Source organism: Poeciliopsis prolifica, unplaced genomic scaffold (assembly GCF_027474105.1).
Source record: "Poeciliopsis prolifica strain line A6 unplaced genomic scaffold, Auburn_PproV2 SCAFFOLD210, whole genome shotgun sequence".
NCBI lineage: Eukaryota > Metazoa > Chordata > Actinopteri > Cyprinodontiformes > Poeciliidae > Poeciliopsis > Poeciliopsis prolifica.
In genome coordinates, this window is record NW_026562585.1 from 29,871 (window position 1) to 52,848 (window position 22,978).

Genomic DNA, 22,978 nt, shown 5'->3' on the forward strand with positions numbered 1-22,978 from the left:
TGTCGTTTTTTTCAATTTTTCGACGACAAACTATAGTATGTCATTTTTTTAAATTTTTCGACCACAGACTATAGTATGTCGTTTTTTCTCAATATTTTGCACGACATAGTCGTCCGAAATACATACTATAGTATGTTGTTTTTTCTCAATATTTCGGACATAGTATATTATATACGACATAGTATATAGTATGTCGTTTTTTTCAATTTTTCGGACGACATGTCGTTTTTTCTCAATATTTCGGACGACATTGTATAGTATGTCGTTTTTTTCAATTTTTCGACGACATAGTATAACATGTCGTTTTTTCCATTTTTCGTAACGACATAGTATAGTATGTCATTTTTTTCAATATTTCGACCACAGACTATAGTATGTCGTTTTTTCTCAAAATTTTGCACGACATAGTCGTCCGAAATACATACTATAGTATGTCGTTTTTTCTCAATATTTCGACAACATACTATAGTATGTCGTTTTTTTCAATATTTCGGACATAGTATACTATATACGACATAGTATATAGTATGTCGTTTTTTTCAATTTTTCGGACGACATGTCGTTTTTCTCAATATTTCGGACGACATAGTATAGTATGTCGATTTTTTCAATTTTTCGACGACATAGTATAACATGTCGTTTTTTTCCATTTTTCGAACGACATAGTATAGTATGTCATTTTTTTCAATATTTCGGACGACATAGTATAGTATGTCATTTTTTTCAATATTTCGGACGTCATACTATAGTATGTCGCTTTTTCTCAATATTTCGGACGACATACTATAGTTTGTCGTTTTTTTTCAATTTTTTGTACGACATAGTATATAGTATGTCGTTTTTTTCAAAAAACGACATACTTAGTATGTCGTTTTTTTCAATTTTCCGACGACATACTATAGTATGTAATTTTTTTCAATATTTCGACCACATACTATAGTATGTCGTTTTTTTCAATACGACATACTATAGTATGTCGTTTTTTTCAATTTTTCGGACGACATACTATAGTATGTCGTTTTTTTCAATTTTTCGTACGACATAGTATATAGTATGTCATTTTTTCTCAATATTTCGACGACATACAATAGTATGTCGTTTTTTTTTTAAATTTTTCGGACGACATACTTTTTCAATTTTTCGACCACATACTTAGTATGTCGTTTTTTTTAATTTTTTGGACGACTTACTATAGTATGTCGTTTTTTCTCAATATTTCGGACGACATACTATAGTATGTCGTTTTTTTCAATTTTTCGACGACAAACTAGTGTCATTTTTTTCAATTTTTCGACCACAGACTATAGTATGTCGTTTTTTCTCAATATTTTGCACGACATAGTCGTCCGAAATACATACTATAGTATGTCGTTTTTTCTCAATATTTCGACGACATACTATAGTATGTTGTTTTTTTCAATATTTCGGACATATATACTATATATGTTAGGGTTAACACCTGTTAAACATACATTAACAAAGACAGAAAAGACAAAAGAGTTAGATTCTTTTCTCACTCGCGAGGAGAACGGACAGAGATGTGCTTCAGTTACAATCTCCTACCGCTCTGAAGCACATTTTGTCTGCTCCTCTATTTTATTGTTTCTAGGATCCCTAATCACAAGGACGCTGTAGCTCTAAAGGGAGGGGGCAAACAGCTACAGCGTCAAATGTTATTCACTAACTAACACACAATCATTCTGTACTAGATAATGTCCTTCCAGGCACAAAGATTAATAAAATATGTAGTGATCTTAGCAATGATGGTTTTATTGGAGGCCAGCAACTCAACCGAAGCAGAGCTCTTCACCAAGAGGTAAACCTGCAGGAAGATTTTGTTTCTGCTCTCTGTCAGTGAGGCCTTCTGAGAAAGGAATCAGAGTAAATCAACAATACAAGAAACATTCTTAATTCTATAATGAGATTAACTTTAAGGAAAGCATCAATTAAAGATACATTATAAAGATCAATGAAAATAACAAATAATTGATTAATAATATCACAATTTCTCCAACAATATACGACATAGTATATAGTATGTCGTTTTTTTCAATTTTTCGACGACAGTATAACATGTCGTTTTTTTCCATTTTTCGAACGACATAGTATAGTATGTCGTTTTTTTCAATTTTTTGGACGACTTACTATAGTATGTCGTTTTTTCTCAATATTTCGGACGACATACTGTAGTATGTCGTTTTTTTCAATTTTTCGACGACAAACTATAGTATGTCATTTTTTTTTAATTTTTCGACCACAGACTATAGTATGTCGTTTTTTCTCAATATTTTGCACGACATAGTCGTCCGAAATACATACTATAGTATGTTGTTTTTTCTCAATATTTCGGACATAGTATATTATATACGACATAGTATATAGTATGTCGTTTTTTTTCAATTTTCGGACGACATGTCATTTTTTCTCAATATTTCGGACGACATAGTATAGTATGTCGTTTTTTTCAATTTTTCGACGACATAGTATAACATGTCGTTTTTTTCCATTTTTCAAACGACATAGTATAGTATGTCATTTTTTTCAATATTTCGGACGACATACTATAGTATGTCGTTTTTTTTCAATATTTCGGACGACATAGTATAGTATGTCGTTTTTTTCAATTTTTCGGACGACATGTCGTTTTTTCTCAATATTTTGGACGACATAGTATAGTATGTCGTTTTTTTCAATTTTTCGACCACATACTATATATAGTATGTCGTTTTTTTCAATTTTTCGTACGACATAGTATATAGTATGTCGTTTATTTCAATTTTTCGACGACATAGTATAGTATGTCGTTTTTTCAATATTTCGGACGACAGTATAGTATGTCGTTTTTTTCAATTTTTTGGACATGTAGTTTTTTCTCAATATTTCGGACGACATAGTATAGTATGTCGTTTTTTTCAATTTGTCGACCACAGTATGTCGTTTTTTCTAAATATTTCGGAAGACATACTATAGTATGTCGTTTTTTTCAATTTTTCGGACGACATACTACAGTATGTCATTTTTTTCAATTTTTCGACCACATACTTAGTATGTCGTTTTTTTTCAATATTTCGACGACATACAATAGTATGTCGTTTTTTTAAATTTTTCGGACGACATACTATAGTATGTCAATTTTTTCAATTTTTCGACCACATACTTAGTATGTCGTTTTTTCTCAATATTTTGGACGACATACTATAGTATGTCGTTTTTTTCAAATTTTCGACGACAAACTATAGTGTCATTTTTTTCAATTTTTCGACCACAGACTATAGTATGTCGTTTTTTCTCAATATTTTGCACGACATAGTCGTCCGAAATACATACTATAGTATGTTGTTTTTTCTCAATATTTCGACGACATACTATAGTATGTCGTTTTTTTCAAATTTTCGACCACATACTATATAGTATTTCGTTTTTTAAAATTTTACGGACGACTTACTATAGTATGTCATTTTTTCTCAATATTTCGGACGACATATATGTCGTTTTTTCTCAATATTTCGGACGACATATATGTCATTTTTTCTCAATATTTTGATGACATACTATAGTATGTCGTTTTTTTTCAATTTTTCGACGACATAGTATAATATGTCGTTTTTTCAATTTTTCGAATGACATAGTATAGTATGACGTTTTTTTCAATATTTCAGACGACATACAATAGTATGTCGTTTTTTTTTCAATTTTTCGACCACAGTATGTCGTTTTTTTAAATTCTTCGACGACATAGTATGTCGTTTTTTTAAATTTTTCGGACGACATACTATAGTATGTCATTTTTTTCAATTTTTTGACCACATACTATAGTATGTCGTTTTTTTCAATTTTTCGGACGACATATGTCGCTTTTTTCCATTTTTCGACCACATACTATATATAGTATGTCGTTTTTTTCAAATTTTCGACGACATACTATAGAATGTCGTTTTTCTCGATATTTCGACGACATACTATAGTATGTCGTTATTTTCAATTTTTCAACAACATAGTATAATATGTCGTTTTTTTCAATTTCAGACGACATACTATAGTATGTCGTTTTTTTCAAATTTTCGTACGACATAGTATATAGTATGTCGTTTTTTTCAATTTTTCGGACATGTCGTCTTTTCTCAATATTTCGGACGACATAGTATAGTATGTCGTTTTTTTCAAATTTTCGGACGACTTACTATAGTATGTCATTTTTTCTCAATATTTCGGACGACATATATGTCGATTTTTTTCAATTTTTCGACGACATAGTATAGTATGTCGTTTTTTCAATATTTCGGACGACATACAATAGTATGTCGTTTTTTTCAATTTTTCGACCACAGAATGTCGTTTTTTTAAATTTTTCGTACGACTTACTATAGTATGTCGTTTTTTCTCAATATTTCGGACGACATATGTACATACATATGTATGTCGTCCGAAAAATTGAAAAAAACGTCATACTATATATAGTATGTCATCAAAAAATTGAAAAAAACAACATACTATAGTATGTCGTTTTTTTTCAATTTTTCAACGACAAACTATAGTATGTCATTTTTTTCAATTTTTCGACCACATACTAGTATGTCGTTTTTTCTCAATATTTTGCACGACATAGTATATAGTATGTCGTTTTTTTAAATTTTTTGACGACATACTATAGTATGTCGTTTTTTTCAATATTTCGGACGACATAGTATAGTATGTCGTTTTTTACAATTTTTCGGACGACGTCGTTTTTTCTCAATATTTCGGACGACATAGTATAGTATGTCGTTTTTTCAATTTTCGACCACAGTATGTCGTTTTTTCTCAATATTTCGACGACATACAATAGTATGATGTTTTTTTAAATTTTTCGGATGACATACGAGTCGTTTTTTTAAATTCTTCGGACGACATACTATAGTATGTCGTTTTTTTCAATTCTTCGGACGACATACTATAGTATGTCGTTTTTTTCAATACGACATACTATAGTATGTCGTTTTTTTTCAATTTTTCGGACGACATATGTCGTTTTTTTTCCATTTTTCGACCTTATACTATATATAGTATGTCGTTTTTTTCAATTATTAGTACGACATAGTATATAGTATGTTGTTTTTTTCAATTTTCGACGACATACTATAGTATGTCGTTTTTTTCAGTATTTCGGACGACATAGTAGTATGTCGTTTTTTCAATTTTTCGAACGACAGTATAGTATGTCGTTTTTTTCAATATTACGGACGACATACAATAGTATGTCGTTTTTTTCAATTTTCGACCACAGTATGTCGTTTTTTTAATTTTTTCGGATGACTTACTATAGTATGTGGTTTTTTTCTCAATATTTCGGACGACATATGTACATACATATGTATGTCGTCCGAAAAATTTAAAAAAACGTCATACTATATATAGTATGTGATCAAAAAATTGACAAAAAACAACATACTATAGTATGTCGTTTTTTTCAATTTTTCGACAAACTATAGTATGTCGTTTTTATCAATTTTTCGACCACAGTATGTCGTTTTTTCTCAATATTTCGGACGACATACTATAGTATGTCGTTTTTTTCAATACGACATACCATAGTATGTCGTTTTTTTCAATTTTTCGGACGACATATGTCGTTTTTTTCCATTTTCGACCACATACTATATAGTATGTCGTTTTTTTTCCATTTTTCGACGACATAGTATAATATGTCGTTTTTTTCAATTTTTCGAACGACATAGTATAGTATGTCGTTTTTTTCAATATTTCAGACGACATACTATAGTATGTCGTTTTTTTCATTTTTCGGACATCATACTATAGTATGTCGTTTTTTCTCAATATTTCGGACGACATACTATAGTATGTCGTTTTTTCAAATTTTCGACCACATACTATATAGTATGTCGTTTTTTTAAATTTTTCGGACGACTTACTATAGTATGTCATTTTTTCTCAATATTTCGGACGACATATATGTCGTTTTTTCTCAATATTTCGGACGACATATATGTCGTTTTTTCTCAATATTTCGGACGACAAACTATAGTATGTCGTTTTTATCAATTTTTCGACCACAGTATGTCGTTTTTTCTCAATATTTCGGACGACATACTATAGTATGTCGTTTTTTTCAATACGACATACCATAGTATGTCGTTTTTTTCAATTTTTCGGACGACATATGTCGTTTTTTTCCATTTTTCGACCACATACTATATATAGTATGTCGTTTTTTTCCATTTTTCGACGACATAGTATAATATGTCGTTTTTTTCAATTTTTCGAACGACATAGTATAGTATGTCGTTTTTTTCAATATTTCAGACGACATACTATAGTATGTCGTTTTTTTCATTTTTCGGACATCATACTATAGTATGTCGTTTTTTCTCAATATTTCGGACGACATACTATAGTATGTCGTTTTTTTCAAATTTTCGACCACATACTATATAGTATGTCGTTTTTTTAAATTTTTCGGACGACTTACTATAGTATGTCATTTTTTCTCAATATTTCGGACGACATATATGTCGTTTTTTCTCAATATTTCGGACGACATATATGTCGTTTTTTCTCAATATTTCGGACGACATACTATAGTATGTCGTTTTTTTAAATTTTTCGACGACATAGTATAATATGTCGTTTTTTCAATTTTTCGAACGACATAGTATAGTATGTCGTTTTTTTAAATTTTTCGGACGACATACTATAGTATGTCATTTTTTTCAATTTTTCGACCACATACTTAGTATGTCGTTTTTTTCAATTTTTCGGACGACATACTATAGTATGTCATTTTTTTCAATTTTTCGACCACATACTATAGTATGTCGTTTTTTTCAATTTTTCAGACGACATATGTCGTTTTTTTCCATTTTTCGACCACATACTATATATAGTATGTCGTTTTTTTCAATTTTTCGTACGACATAGTATATAGTATGTCGTTTTTTTCAATTTTTCAGACGACATATGTCGTTTTTTTTCCATTTTTCGACCACATACTATATATAGTATGTCGTTTTTTTCAATTTTTCGTACGACATAGTATATAGTATGTCGTTTTTTTCAATTTTTCGACGACATACTATAGAATGTTGTTTTTCTCGATATTTCGACGACATACTATAGTATGTCATTTTCAATTTTTCAACAACATAGTATAATATGTCGTTTTTTTCAATTTCAGACGACATACTATAGTATGTCGTTTTTTTCAAATTTTCGGACGTCATACTATATATAGTATGTTGTTTTTTCTCAATTTCGGACGACATACCATAGTATGTCGTTTTTTTCAAATTTTCGTACGACATAGTATATAGTATGTCGTTTTTTTCAATTTTTCGGATGACATAGTATAGTATGTCGTTTTTTTCAATTTTTCGGACATGTCGTTTTTTCTCAATATTTCGGACGACATAGTATAGTATGTCATTTTTTCCAAATTTTCGGACGACTTACTATAGTATGTCATTTTCTCTTAATATTTCGGACGACATATATGTCGTTTTTTTTTCAATTTTTTCGACGACATAGTATAGTATGTCGTTTTTTAAAATTTTTCGACCACAGTATGACGTTTTTTTAAATTTTTCGACGACATAGTATGTCTTTTTTTCAACTTTTCGGACGACATACTATAGTATGTCGTTTTTTTCAATATTTCGGACGACATATGTACATACATATGTATGTCGTCCGAAAAATTGAAAAAAACGTCATACTATATATAGTATGTCATCAAAAAATTGACAAAAAACAACATACTATAGTATGTCGGTTTTTTAAATTTTCGACGACATACTATAGTATTTCGTTTTTTGCTATATTTCGGACGACATACTATAGTATGTCGTTTTTTTCAATTTTTCGGACGACATACTATTGTATGTCGTTTTTTCTCAATATTTCGGACGACATACCACAGTATGTCGTTTTTTTAAATTTTCGGATGACATAGTATAGTATGTCATTTTTCAATTTTTCGACCACATACTTAGTATGTCGTTTTTTTCAATTTTTCGGACGACATACTATAGTATGTCATTTTTTTCAATTTTTCGACCACATACTATAGTATGTCGTTTTTTTCAATTTTTCAGACGACATATGTCGTTTTTTTCCATTTTTCGACCACATACTATATATAGTATGTCGTTTTTTTCAATTTTTCGTACGACATAGTATAGTATGTCGTTTTTTTCAATTTTTGACGACATACTATAGAATGTTGTTTTTCTCGATATTTCGACGACATACTATAGTATGTCATTTTCAATTTTTCAACAACATAGTATAATATGTCGTTTTTTTCAATTTCAGACGACATACTATAGTATGTCGTTTTTTTCAAATTTTCGGACGTCATACTATAGTATGTCGTTTTTTCTCAATATTTCGGACGACATACCATAGTATGTCGTTTTTTTCAATTTTTCGTACGACATAGTATATAGTATGTCGTTTTTTTCAATTTTTCGGACATGTCGTTTTTTCTCAATATTTCGGACGACATAGTATAGTATGTCATTTTTTCCAAATTTTCGGACGACTTACATAGTATGTCATTTTCTCTTAATATTTCGGACGACATATATGTCGTTTTTTTTCAATTTTTCGACGACATAGTAGTATGTCGTTTTTTAAAATTTTTCGACCACAGTATGACGTTTTTTTAAATTTTTCGACGACATAGTAGTCTTTTTTTCAACTTTTCGGACGACATACTATAGTATGTCTTTTTTCAATATTTCGGACGACATATGTACATACATATGTATGTCGTCCGAAAAATTGAAAAAAACGTCATACTATATATAGTATGTCATCAAAAAATTGACAAAAAACAACATACTATAGTATGTCGGTTTTTTAAATTTTTCGACGACATACTATAGTATTTCGTTTTTTGCTATATTTCGGACGACATACTATAGTATGTCGTTTTTTTCAATTTTTCGGACGACATACTATTGTATGTCGTTTTTTCTCAATATTTCGGACGACATACACAGTATGTCGTTTTTTTAAATTTTTCGGATGACATAGTATAGTATGTCATTTTTTTCAATTTTTCGACCACATACTTAGTATGTCGTTTTTTTCAATTTTTCGGACGACATACTAGTATCATTTTTTCAATTTTTCGACCACATACTATAGTATGTCGTTTTTTTCAATTTTTCAGACGACATATGTCGTTTTTTCCATTTTTCGACCACATACTATATATAGTATGTCGTTTTTTTCAATTTTTCGTACGACATAGTATATAGTATGTCGTTTTTTCAATTTTTTGACGACATACTATAGAATGTTGTTTTTCTCGATATTTCGACGACATACTATAGTATGTATTTTCAATTTTTCAACAACATAGTATAATATGTCGTTTTTTTCAATTTCAGACGACATACTATAGTATGTCGTTTTTTTCAAATTTTCGGACGTCATACTATAGTATGTCGTTTTTTCTCAATATTTCGGACGACATACCATAGTATGTCGTTTTTTTCACATTTTCGTACGACATAGTATATAGTATGTCGTTTTTTTCAATTTTTCGGACATGTCGTTTTTTCTCAATATTTCGGACGACATAGTATAGTATGTCATTTTTTCCAAATTTTCGGACGACTTACTATAGTATGTCATTTTTTCTTAATATTTCGGACGACATATATGTCGTTTTTTTTTCAATTTTTCGACGACATAGTATAGTATGTCGTTTTTTAAAATTTTTCGACCACAGTATGACGTTTTTTTTAAATTTTTCGACGACATAGTATGTCTTTTTTTCAACTTTTCGGACGACATACTATAGTATGTCGTTTTTTTCAATATTTCGGACGACATGTACATACATATGTATGTCGTCCGAAAAATTGAAAAAAACGTCATACATATATAGTATGTCATCAAAAAATTGACAAAAAACAACATACTATAGTATGTTGGTTTTTTAAATTTTTCGACGACATACTATAGTATGTCGTTTTTTTCAATTTTTCGGACGTCATACATTGTATGTCGTTTTTTCTCAATATTTCGGACGACATACCACAGTATGTCGTTTTTTTCAATTTTTCGGATGACATAGTATAGTATGTCGTTTTTTTCAATTTTTCGGACATGTTTTTTCTCAAATTTCGGACGACATAGTATAGTATGTCATTTTTTCCAAATTTTCGGACGACTTACTATAGTATGTCATTTTTCTTAATATTTCGGACGACATATATGTCGTTTTTTTAAATTTTTCGACCACAGTATGACGTTTTTTTAAATTGTTCGACGACATAGTATGTCGTTTTTTTCAACTTTTCGGACGACATACTATAGTATGTCGTTTTTTTCAATATTTCGGACGACATATGTACATACATATGTATGTCGTCCGAAAAATTGAAAAAAACGTCATACTATATATAGTATGTCATCAAAAAATTGACAAAAAACAACATACTATAGTATGTCATAGTATATAGTATGTCGGTTTTTTTCAATTTTTCGACGACATACTATAGTATGTCGTTTTTTGCAATATTTCGGACGACATAGTATAGTATGTCGTTTTATCAATTTTTCGACCACAGTATGTCGTTTTTTCTCAATATTTCGGACGACATACTATAGTATGTCATTTTTTAAATTTTTCGGACGACATACTATAGTATGTCGTTTTTTCTCAATATTTCGACGACATACTATAGTATGTCATTTTTTTCAATTTTTCGTACGACATAGTATATAGTATGTCGTTTTTTTAAATTTTTCGGACGACATACTATAGTATGTTGTTTTTTTCAATACGACATATTATAGTATGTCGTTTTTTTCAATTTTTCGGAAGACATATGTCGTTTTTTCCATTTTTCGACGACATAGTATAATATGTCGATTTTTTCAATTTTTCGAACGACATAGTATAGTATGTCGTTTTTTTCAATATTTCAGACGTCATACTATAGTATGTTTTTTTTCTCAATATTTCGGACGACATACTATAGTATGTCGTTTTTTAAAATTTTTCGGACGACATATATGTCGTTTTTCTCAATATTTCGACGACATACTATAGTATGTCGTTTTTTTCAATTTTTCGACGACATAGTATAATATGTCGTTTTTTTTCAATTTTTCGACCACAGTATGTCGTTTTTTTAAATTTTTCGACGACATAGTATGTCGTTTTTTTTAAATTTTTCGACCACATACTTAGTATGTCGCTTTTTTCAATATTTCGGATGACATACTATATAGTATGTAGTTTTTTTCAATTTTTCGGACGACATACTATAGTATGTCGTTTTTTTTCAATTTTTCGGACGACATATGTCGTTTTTTTCCATTTTTCGACCACATACTATATAGTATGTCGTTTTTTTCAATTTTTGTACGACATAGTATATAGTATGTCGTTTTTTTTCAATTTTTCGACGACATACTATAGAATGTTGTTTTTCTAGATATTTCGACGACATACTATAGTATGTCGTTTTTCAATTTTTCAACGTCGTTTTTTTCAACGTCCGAAAAATTTTTCAATTTTTCGGACGTCATACTATAGTATGTCGTTTTTTCTCAATATTTCGGAAGACATACCATAGTATGTCGTTTTTTTCAAATTTTCGTACGACACAGTATATAGTATGTCGTTTTTTTCAATTTTTCGACAACATACTATAGTATGTCGTTTTTTTCAATATTTCGGATGACATAGTATAGTATGTCGTTTTTTTCAATTTTTCGGACATGTCGTTTTTTCTCAAATTTCGGACGACATATATGTCGTTTTTTTTCAATTTTTCGACGACATAGTATAGTATGTCGTTTTTTTCAAATTTTCGGACGACTTACTATAGTATGTCATTTTTTCTCAATATTTCGGACGACATATATGTCGTTTTTTTTCAATTTTTCGACGACATAGTATGCCGTTTTTTTCAATTTTTCGGACGACATACTATAGTATGTCGTTTTTTTCAATATTTCGGACGACATAGTATAGTATGTCGTTTTTTTCAATTTTTCGGACATGTCGTTTTTTCTCAATATTTCGGACGACATAGTATAGTATGTCGTTTTTTTCAATTTATCGACCACAGTATGTCGTTTTTTCTCAATATTTCGGACGACATACTATAGTATGTCGTTTTTTTCAATTTTTCGACAACAGTATAATATGTTTTTTTCAATTTTTCGAACGACATAGTATAGTATGTCGTTTTTTCCAATTTTTCGGACGACATACTATAGTATGTTGTTTTTTTCAATTTTTCGTACGACATAGTATATAGTATGTAGTTTTTTTCAATTTTTCGACGACATACTATAGTATGTCGTTTTTTTCAATTTTTCGACGACATAGTATAATATGTCGTTTTTTTCCATTTTTCGAACGACATTGTATAGTATGTCGTTTTTTTCAATATTTCAGACGACATACTATAGTATGTCATTTTTTTCAATTTTTCGACCACATACTATAGTATGTCATTTTTTCTCAATATTTCGGACGACATACATGTCGTTTTTTTTCAATTTTTCGACGACATAGTATAGTATGTCGTTTTTTCAATATTTTGGACGACATACAATAGTATGTCGTTTTTTTCAATTTTTCGACCACAGTATGTCGTTTTTTTAAATTTTTCGGACGACTTACTATAGTATGTCGTTTTTTCTCAATATTTCGGACGACATTTGTACATACATATGTATGTCGTCCGAAAAATTGAAAAAAACGTCATACTATATATAGTATGTCATCAAAAAATTGAAAAAAACAACATACTATAGAATGTCGTTTTTTTTTCAATTTTTCAACGACAAACTATAGTATGTCATTTTTTTCAATTTTTCGACCACATACTAGTATGTCGTTTTTTTCAATATTTCGGACGACATAGTATAGTATGTCGTTTTTTACAATTTTTCGGACGACGTCGTTTTTTCTCAATATTTCGGACAACATACTATATATAGTATGTCGTTTTTTTAAATTTTTCGACGACATAGTATAGTATGTCGTTTTTTTAAATTTTTCGACGACATAGTATAATATGTCGTTTTTTTCAATTTTTCGAACGACATAGTATATAGTATGTCGTTTTTTTCAATTTTTCGGACGACATACTATAGTATGTCGTTTTTCTCAATATTTCGACGACATACAATAGTATGATGTTTTTTTCAATTTTCGTACGACATAGTATAGTATGTCATTTTTTTCAATTTTTCGACCACATACTTAGTATGTCGTTTTTTTCAATATTTCGGACGACATACTATAGTATGTCATTTTTCAATTTTTGACCACATACTAGAGTATGTCGTTATTTTCAATTTTCAACAACATAGTATAATATGTCGTTTTTTTTCAATTTCAGACGACATACTATAGTATGTCGTTATTTTCAATTTTTCAACAACATAGTATAATATGTCGTTTTTTTCAATTTTCGGACGTCATACTATAGTATGTCATTTTTTCTCAATGTTTCGGACGACATATATGTCATTTTTTCCCAATATTTCGACGACATACTATATTATGTCGTTTTTTTCAATTTTTTGACGACATAGTATAATATGTCGTTTTTTCAATTTTTCGAACGACATAGTATAGTATGTCGTTTTTTTCAATATTTCGGACGACATACAATAGTATGTCGTTTTTTTCAATTTTTCGACGACAAACTATAGTATGTCATTTTTTTCAATTTTTCGACCACATACTAGTATGTTGTTTTTCTCAATATTTTGCACGACAGAGTATATAGTATGTCGTTTTTTTCAATATTTCGGACGACATAGTATAGTATGTCATTTTTTACAATTTTTCGGACGACGTCGTTTTTTCTCAATATTTCGGACGACATAGTATAGTATGTCGTTTTTTTCAATTTTTCGACCACAGTATGTCATTTTTTCAATATTTCGGACGACATACTATATATAGTATGTCGTTTTTTTAAATTTTTCGACGACAGTATAATATGTCGTTTTTTCAATTTTTCAAACGACATAGTATAGTATGTCGTTTTTTTCAATATTTCGGACGACATACAATAGTATGTCGTTTTTTTCAATTTTTCGACCACAGTATGTCGTTTTTTTAAATTTTTCGGACGACTTAATAGTATGTCGTTTTTTCTCAATATTTCGGACGACATATGTACATACATATGTATGTCGTCCGAAAAATTGAAAAAAACGTCATACTATATATAGTATGTCATCAAAAAATTGAAAAAAACAACATACTATCGTATGTCTTTTTTCAATTTTTCGACGACAAACTATAGTATGTCATTTTTTTCAATTTTTCGACCACATACTAGTATGTCGTTTTTTCTCAATATTTTGCACGACATAGTATATAGTATGTCGTTTTTTTCAATTTTTCGGACGACGTATGTCGTTTTTTCCATTTTTCGGACGACATACTATATAGTATGTCGTTTTTTCTCAATATTTCGGACGACATACTATAGTATATCGTTTTTTTCAAATTTTCGACCGCATACTATATAGTATGTCGTTTTTTAAAATTTTTGGGACGACTTACTATAGTATGTCATTTTTTCTCAATATTTCGGACGACATATATGTCGTTTTTTTCAATATTTCGACGACATACTATAGTATGTCGTTTTTTTTCAATTTTTCTACGACATAGTATAATATGTTGTTTTTTCAATTTTTCGAACGACATAATATAGTATGTCGTTTTTTTCAATATTGCGGACGACATACAATAGTATGTCGTTTTTTTCAATTTTTCGACCACAGTATTTCGTTTTTTTAAATTTTTCGACGACATAGGATGTCGTTTTTTAAAATTTTTCGGACGACATACTATAGTATGTCATTTTTTTAAATTTTTCGACCACATACTATAGTATGTCGTTTTTTTCAATATTTCGGATGACATAGTATAGAATGTCGTTTTTTTCAATTTTTCGGACATGTCGTTTTTTCTCAATATTTCAGACGACATACCATAGTATGTCGTTTTTTTCATTTTTCAACAACATAGTATAATATGTCGTTTTTTTCAATTTTTCGGACGTCATACTATAGTATGTCGTTTTTTTCAATTTTTCGGACGTCATACTATAGTATGTCGTTTTTTCTCAATATTGCGGACGACATACTGTAGTATGTCGTTTTTTTCAAATTTTCGTACAACATAGTATATAGTATGTCGTTTTTTTCAATTTTTCGACAACATACTATAGTATGTCGTTTTTTTCAATATTTCGGATGACATAGTATAGTATGTCGTTTTTTTCAATTTTTCGGACATGTCGTTTTTTCTCAATATTTCGGACGACATAGTATAGTATGTCGTTTTTTTCAAATTTTCGTACGACTTACTATAGTATGTCATTTTTTCTCAATATTTCGGACGACATATATGTCGTTTTTTTTTTCAATTTTTCGACGACATAGTATAGTATGTCGTTTTTTTCAATTTTTTGACCACAGTATGTCGTTTTTTAAAATTTTTCGACGACATAGTATGTCGTTTTTTTCAATTTTTCGGACGACATACTATTGTATGTCGTTTTTTCCAATATTTCGGACGACATAGTATAGTATGTCGTTTTTTCAATTTTTTGGACATGTCGTTTTTTCTCAATATTTCGGACGACATAGTATAGTATGTCGTTTTTTTCAATTTATCGACCACAGTATGTCGCTTTTTCTCAATATTTCGGACGACATACTATAGTATGTCGTTTTTTTCAATTTTTCGACGACATAGTATAATATGTCGTTTTTTCAATTTTTCGAACGACATAGTATAGTATGTCGTTTTTTCTCAATATTTCGGACGACATATGTACATACATATGTATGTCATCCGAAAAATTGAAAATAACGTCATTCTATACATAGTATGTCATCAAAAAATTGAAAAAAACAACATACTATAGTATGTCGTTTTTTTCAATTTTTCGACAACAAACTATAGTATGTCATTTTTTTCAATTTTTCGACCACATACTAGTATGTCGTTTTTTCTCAATATTTTGCACGACAGAGTATATAGTATGTCGTTTTTTTAATTTTTTGACGACATACTATAGTATGTCGTTTTTTTCAATATTTCGGACGACATAGTATACTATGTCATTTTTTACAATTTTTCGGACGACGTCGTTTTTTCTCATATTTCGCATGACATAGTATAGTATGTCGTTTTTTTAAATTTTTCGACGACATAGTATAATATGTCGTTTTTTCAATTTTTCAAACGACATAGTATAGTATGTCGTTTTTTTCAATATTTCGGACGACATACAATAGTATGTCGATTTTTTCAATTTTTCGACCACAGTATGTCGTTTTTTTAAATTTTTCGGACGACTTAGTATGTCGTTTTTTCTCAATATTTCGGACGACATAGTATAGTATGTCGTTTTTTCAATTTTTCGACCACAGTATGTCGTTTTTTCTCAATATTTCGGACGACATACTATATATAGTATGTCATTTTTTTCAATTTTTCGACCACATACTAGTATGTCGTTTTTTCTCAATATTTTGCACGTCATAGTATATAGTATGTCGGTTTTTTAAATTTTTCGACGTTTTTTTCAATATTTCGGACGACATAGTATAGTATGTCGTTTTTTTCAATTTTTCGGACGACATATGTCGTTTTTTTCCATTTTTCGACCACATACTATATATAGTATGTCGTTTTTTTCAATTTTTCGACGACATAGTATAATATGTTGTTTTTTTCAATTTTTTGGACGACATACTATAGTATGTCATTTTTTTAAATTTTTGACCACATACTAGTATGTCGTTTTTTCTCAATATTTCGGACGACATAGTATAGTATGTCGTTTTTTTCAATTTTTCGAACGACATAGTATAGTATGTCGTTTTTTTCAAATCATATATCCATAATACTTCAATGTTTCAATGTGACTGCTGCTTTACCATTTTAATACTCTTTTGAAAAATAAATCTAAAAGTTCAGAACACATGTTTCAGTTCAGAAATGGGGATAATCTCCCTTCAATTTCTGCAGGATTAAAAACATCTCCACCGAAAAATCTACAGCTAATTTGTCTCTCTTTCCTCTCGTGTGTAAATATGTTTACAGAAACAGAATTCAAACCCCCCAAAAAATTCAAAACATGAAAGGATGACTTTTATTAACATGATTCCTCTTGGCTGTCATGTACTTTTAAAATATTGATAACTGTCCTTCCAAATCAGTGGATCCTGGACACGGAAGATGGAGCCGGTGCTGGGAAAGACGTACTCAGAAATGACTCACAAGTCGTGGGCGTCTTGGTGGAGCGTTTGAGGACCCAGGGATGGGAGACGACGCCTTCAATGGGCAACCTGTGCATGGGGTTGGGCTGCAGCAGCTTGGCCAGCAAGTCTTTAGCTCCGGCACTAATGGAAGCATGTGGAGGGGAACTGTACTCCACCTACACCAATAATAAATATTAACAACATGTTAGCTGGTCCGTCTGCCTAAAAGATTTTTATTTTGGATCTCTGTGCTCCAAAAAGCTCAAATATTTGGATAAAACTCCTGTGAAAATTAGGAATTGAATTATTGCATTCATCAGCAATTACCTTAGAAATCCTACGGTAGGTTCATCGTGACTTTTTGTTTCAAATGGACGTTTTCCAACAAGACACTCATAGCAAAGAACCCCCAGACTCCACAGGTCCACCTTCTCATCCTGAGTTTGGTCGTCCAGCGATCCACACAGGGTGGACCTCCTGCATGGACAGAACAACACAATGTCAGAGCTGAAATGACTACAGAGCATGCTAACATGTCAGCATGCACATACCTTAAAGATGGAATGTGAACAGAAGAACCAAAGTCAGCGATCTTCAGCTCCCCGTTTCCTCCCAGCAACAGGTTCTCTGGTTTGATGTCTCTGTAGTGGAGCGCATCTGCCAGCTCCATGATGCACTAAAAACAAAAGCAAAACAGAAAGTAGCTCATCTGTGAGCTTTAACTAGACCAGAGGCCAGTTATGTTTAAAATGCTTCGTTATTTAATTTGCGTTTTACTTAGAATTACTAATCGGACTTTCTGAACCGTTTCAAATGTTTGTCGCCGTTTATCGACATGTTGAACTGAGTTGGTCAACTTGTTGCTTTCATCTGTTTCTTTATTATTTATTAAACTACTGGAGCTTCTGGTGGATTCAGCTGCACTGATGCTGCTTATCAGCTACATTTATAATCCACAACTTTTACACCAGTTTTCAAATCATAAAACCGTTTTAAATGAATTCAGATGGTCAATACGAAACATCGGATCGCTGCATCCAGACGTTAAACTGTCTAAAATGGCCGTCGCTTCTACGTTACATATATAAATATTATATTCCTGTCTGTAAAGAGACTCTGTGTCTGTTACGAATTTCTGCTTTTGAGCTGAATGGTTGCAACATTTCTCCTGCATGTTTGCACGTCTGCATCGCATTTGATTGGATGCAGGAATGTTCTGCTGCGTTTCGGGTCCAGAGAGTCGTTTGGACCGGACCTTAGAACCGACCTGTTTCTGTAGATCTGGGTCGGAGTGGAACCGTCAGGAGCCAGGCTGATCTCCACGTCTCCTCTGCCCGGAGAAAAACAAGAAAAGGCGACTCAGATTCACATTCAAACCTCATGAACTGAAACTACTTTCCACAAATGTTCACACAAAGTGTCGCAGCTTTCAGCTCAGGAATATCTGAGGAATCTTAACTAAACTGAAATATTTCCTGGTTCAGGATTTCTCTTCTGCACGTCACAATTACACCCAGTGAAAACCTTTTCCAGTGAAAACCTTTTCCAGTGAACTGACACATCAACACCAGCAGCAGGTTTTCGTTTCTCTCACTCTGCCAGTTACTGATTTAGGACTTTTCTTCAACATCCTGGAAACAGAACTGCAGTGAAGAACAGAAACAAATGATTCATCAGAGCAGTAGATGGCTGTTCAAGAAGTCCAAATGGAAACCTGGACCTGGTCGTCCGCTTCCTGCTGGGTCTGTCGCTGCAGACCAATCAGAGACTCGTACACACAGACAGGAAGCAGCTCAGACCAATGAGGAGACAGTTCAGTACATAAAGAAGAACATCAGCGACAATCTGCCTGTAGAGAAGATCATCAACCTTTTCCACTGTCTGAATGAACTGAACCATCGTTCTCTAGTGGAGGAGATCCAACAGTCTCTGAGTTCAGGACGTCTGTCCTCTGGTAAACTGTCTCCTGCTCAGTGGTCGGCTCTGGTCTTCATCTTACCGTCATCAGAAAAAGATCTGGATGAGTTTGATCTGGAAAAGGATTCTCCTTCAGAGGAGACTCTTCTCAGACTGAGAGGTCAAAGCTGCTAACAAAGTCATACAAGTACAAACAGAGCCAGATACATCTGGTTCATCAGGCTCAGCTTGCTTTATTTGTTCAATCATTTGTTTTTGGAGCGATTTCAGTTCTTAGATTCTTTATACTTTAGTTTTGAAGTCGTTCTTTAAACTTGAACATGTGAGTATTTGAGGCTGGAAGCTCTCAGCCCTGAACTCCATCACCTTACAGAGCTACAACCATCTGGGAGGCGGGAATGAAGACGCTCTCCTTTGGGAGAGACGGTGAAAATGGCAGACTGGAAACTGAAAAATGATTTAAATATAGTTATTCAAAGAGAAACTCTGAGCTTTAAGTCCAACAGACCTAAAGCTGTTGGCCTGAACAGCAAAGTGCCAAAGTTTGAACCGATTCTATTTTTACTGGATGCTGCAGCAAGTATGAAGTCAATCGACATCCTGAGGAGTTGAGGACACATGAAATCACTTCCTGTCTCCTCCGGTGGGTTTCAGGTGAGGTACCGCTCACCTGAACAGCGCCCTCTGCTGCACTGGTGCTGCTTCTCTTCTGGCTGTTGCATCCAGTGGAGACCACAGCTCACCTGGAAAGAGATGAACAAGTCATTATTGATAATTATATATGGCAGATGAAATGCAGCAATACTGTGAAAAGTTTATTACTAAATAACTAAAAACTCTCCAGAGTTTCTCCTCCTGCATCTTATGAATCGTAGCTTCAGAACCTTGAGCTGCTTTTAGCCTCTATTTAGCTCAGAGTTTTGAGCCGAGGCTCCAGAAATCAGGTCATTGTCGTGTTACTTCATGTCTCTGTTAGGAAGGACTCAGTTTTTCTAAAACTTGTTGAATTCCAGCGTGTAAATGAGTCTTTGTCTGTGAAATGTTTGCTACCTTCAGGGTGAGTCCTTTGCGGCAGCCATCTTGGGATTCTGCTAAAGAAGAGGCCCGCCTCAAACACAGCTCTTTAATAGAACCGGCTGCACTTTGATTGGCCGGGCAAATTGAGAGGCGGGGCTTCACTGGTTAATTGATGAACTGCTGGATGTAAGGGCGGCCATTTTGAAAGCTGCTTTGGTGCAAATGACTCAATAAATAAACTTTGTTGGCAGAACAGCAAAAGTTTGACTGGATTCTTCTTTCCACACCTTTTAGTATAAAAGTCACATTCTTTAATAAATTATCACAAACTCTTGTCTCATAATTCAAACTGTTGACCTTTGTTATTCCAACTGTAATTTTCTGTTTTATCTCCAGAGAATCTCTAAAAATTGAGACTTTAGAGAGAATCTAAAATCTCTCTAATTTTATATTAGAGAGATTTAATCTTTAATTTTTAGATTAAATCTAAAAAACATCGACATGACGGCACCAGGTCCAGTTCTGGTTCTGCCCTCTGACCTCTTGGCCTCCTCCGGCCTGCACAGGTAGAGATAGGCCAGGTTCTGGAGCCACAGTGATGCTGATCGGTGATACGAACTGGATTCTGATCCGAATCCTGAGACGGATTCAAGCTGCAGCTTCAATATCAGAACCAGATGAAGTTTCTTCTTCACTAAAGAACCTTTCAGTTTGAGTCTCTGAATGAAGGAACTGATTTCATGAACGCAAGAGAGTCAGAGGAAACCGGGTCAGAGAGAACCGGGTCAGAGAGAACCGGGTCAGAGATAGAACCGGGTCAGAGAGGGAACCGGGTCAGAGAGGGAACCGGGTCAGAGATGGAACCAGGTCAGAGAGGGAACCGGGTCAGAGATGGGGCTGCTCTTAATGTTATTAAAATACTTTTATGAATTGATAATCATTTCAGTTTGAGATGAGTAAAATTTAATTTGCTGCTTTTGAATAACAGTTTATTGTTTCAGAGAGAAAAACAACAGAAGTAAAATGTATTATTTCAAATGAAAGCTAACAGAGGAACTCGTTTCTATGGCTCTTAATGTGAAAGTACTCACCGGAAGTGAATGTAGTTTGTAAACGCTCTAACTTTATCAAGTAGGTGTAGTTATCTGGGTCCGCTAGAGGGCAGAAACCGCCCTGCTCTGATATTAATAGTTCAGTTCGCGGCTCGGCAGCTAAAATATCAACATTATTCTGACTGTTTGCAGGATAATTTAACTTTTCATAAATATTTTCCTACCTTCAGACCGGAAGCTCAGCATCTTATCGCCTAAACCAGAGTTTGTTTCAGCTCTGTTGGAGCTGAAGCTCCAGTTTTAAGAACCACAGCTCCTCTGAAGCCGCTGCTAGTCTGTTAGCATCGTTAGCTCCGCTCAGAGTTTCTGCGGGATGTTTTCGTCTCTGTGGAGATGCTTCTAGTTCACACTGACAGATGAAACACTGATTTCCAGAAACCAGCTGCAGCTCTTCAAACTCACCTGTATATTCAGAGCGGGGTATTTACGCCCTCTGGTGGCCTTAGTGGGAACTACAGCCCTGATAATGCCGCATTATTTATGTTTAATATCCATTAATGTGGAGTTTAGAGAAAAACTAAAAGACATCCTGAGTCATTATCACAGATTTCTGACTCGTATATTATTCAGACATATTTTGATTCACTGTTTGGAGTTAACTTTGATCTGACGTTATAAAATTTTACATTAAAACAAACATCCGGTTTAACAATTTATATGAAGAATGTCTGTAGTTATGATAGTTCACCACCAGAGGGCAGTAAGAACTCAATCAACCATCATAAAATTAATACTTTAAACTTTTCATTAGTTTCTAATGACAACAGCTATATTAACTTAATCCTGTGAATAATAATTTATATATTTCATACATGTATGTTATTAGAGATGGAGATTAATTATTAGAATAATTTAGACACAAAGTGAACTTATAAATTAATATTTTATTTTACTATAGTAAAATAGTAAATAGTTTGAAAAAAATCCTACATTTTATTGTGTAACAATCCCAGAATTATTAACTGTGGCTAATTTTGAGAATGAAAGTATGAAAAAGCTTCAAATATCAAGAAAAAACAACCAGCTGACATAAGAACAACTGTTCTTTATTATTTTAAAAACTGTTTAAAATTATAAAATAAAGCTGATGTATTAAACTCTTTACAAGACGTTTTATTTCTAATCAAACTGAATAAAATCCTGCAGTGACTCTTATTTAACGACAGTAATGTAAGCTGACTTGATCTGACTTTATAACAGTGAAAATTAAAACAAAGAGAAACATCTGGTTGAACAATTTCTATTGATGATGTAAATAATGAATAAATCCAGAACGACGGCAGGATGACCGATGGAGAATGTCCTGATATGTGAGGAAAATTAACTCTTTCATCTCATGAACATATAAACTTTTATCCAAGCATCATCAGAGGTGGAGTCGCTCGTCCCGTCTGTATCAGCGCTGAATTTTCCTGCGTACCTGAACACATCTTCAGTAAAACCAGCCTCACTGAAGCCAACAGACCAGAGCTTCGTTGCAGGAAAACTCTGAAGCTTCTTGCTGGTTTTAGCCTCTAAACTGAGACGCGCTCTCATAAGGAGTGAAATGTTGCACTAGGTGCAGGAGACCTTTAACCCCTGGTCCCAGGTTTTAGGCGGTGTTGAGGTGAAGAGCGAGGCTCCTGATCTGCTGTGAGTGACGTGACGCTCGGTGGAAG

The 22,978-nt window shown here is 32.4% G+C and overlaps 1 pseudogene; it reads right to left on the reverse strand.

Annotated features, from left to right (window-relative positions):
- Positions 1–17,182: 17,182 nt before the first annotated feature.
- LOC129356934 (aurora kinase A-B-like) lies at positions 17,183–20,266 on the reverse strand (annotated as a pseudogene).
- Positions 20,267–22,978: the final 2,712 nt, after the last annotated feature.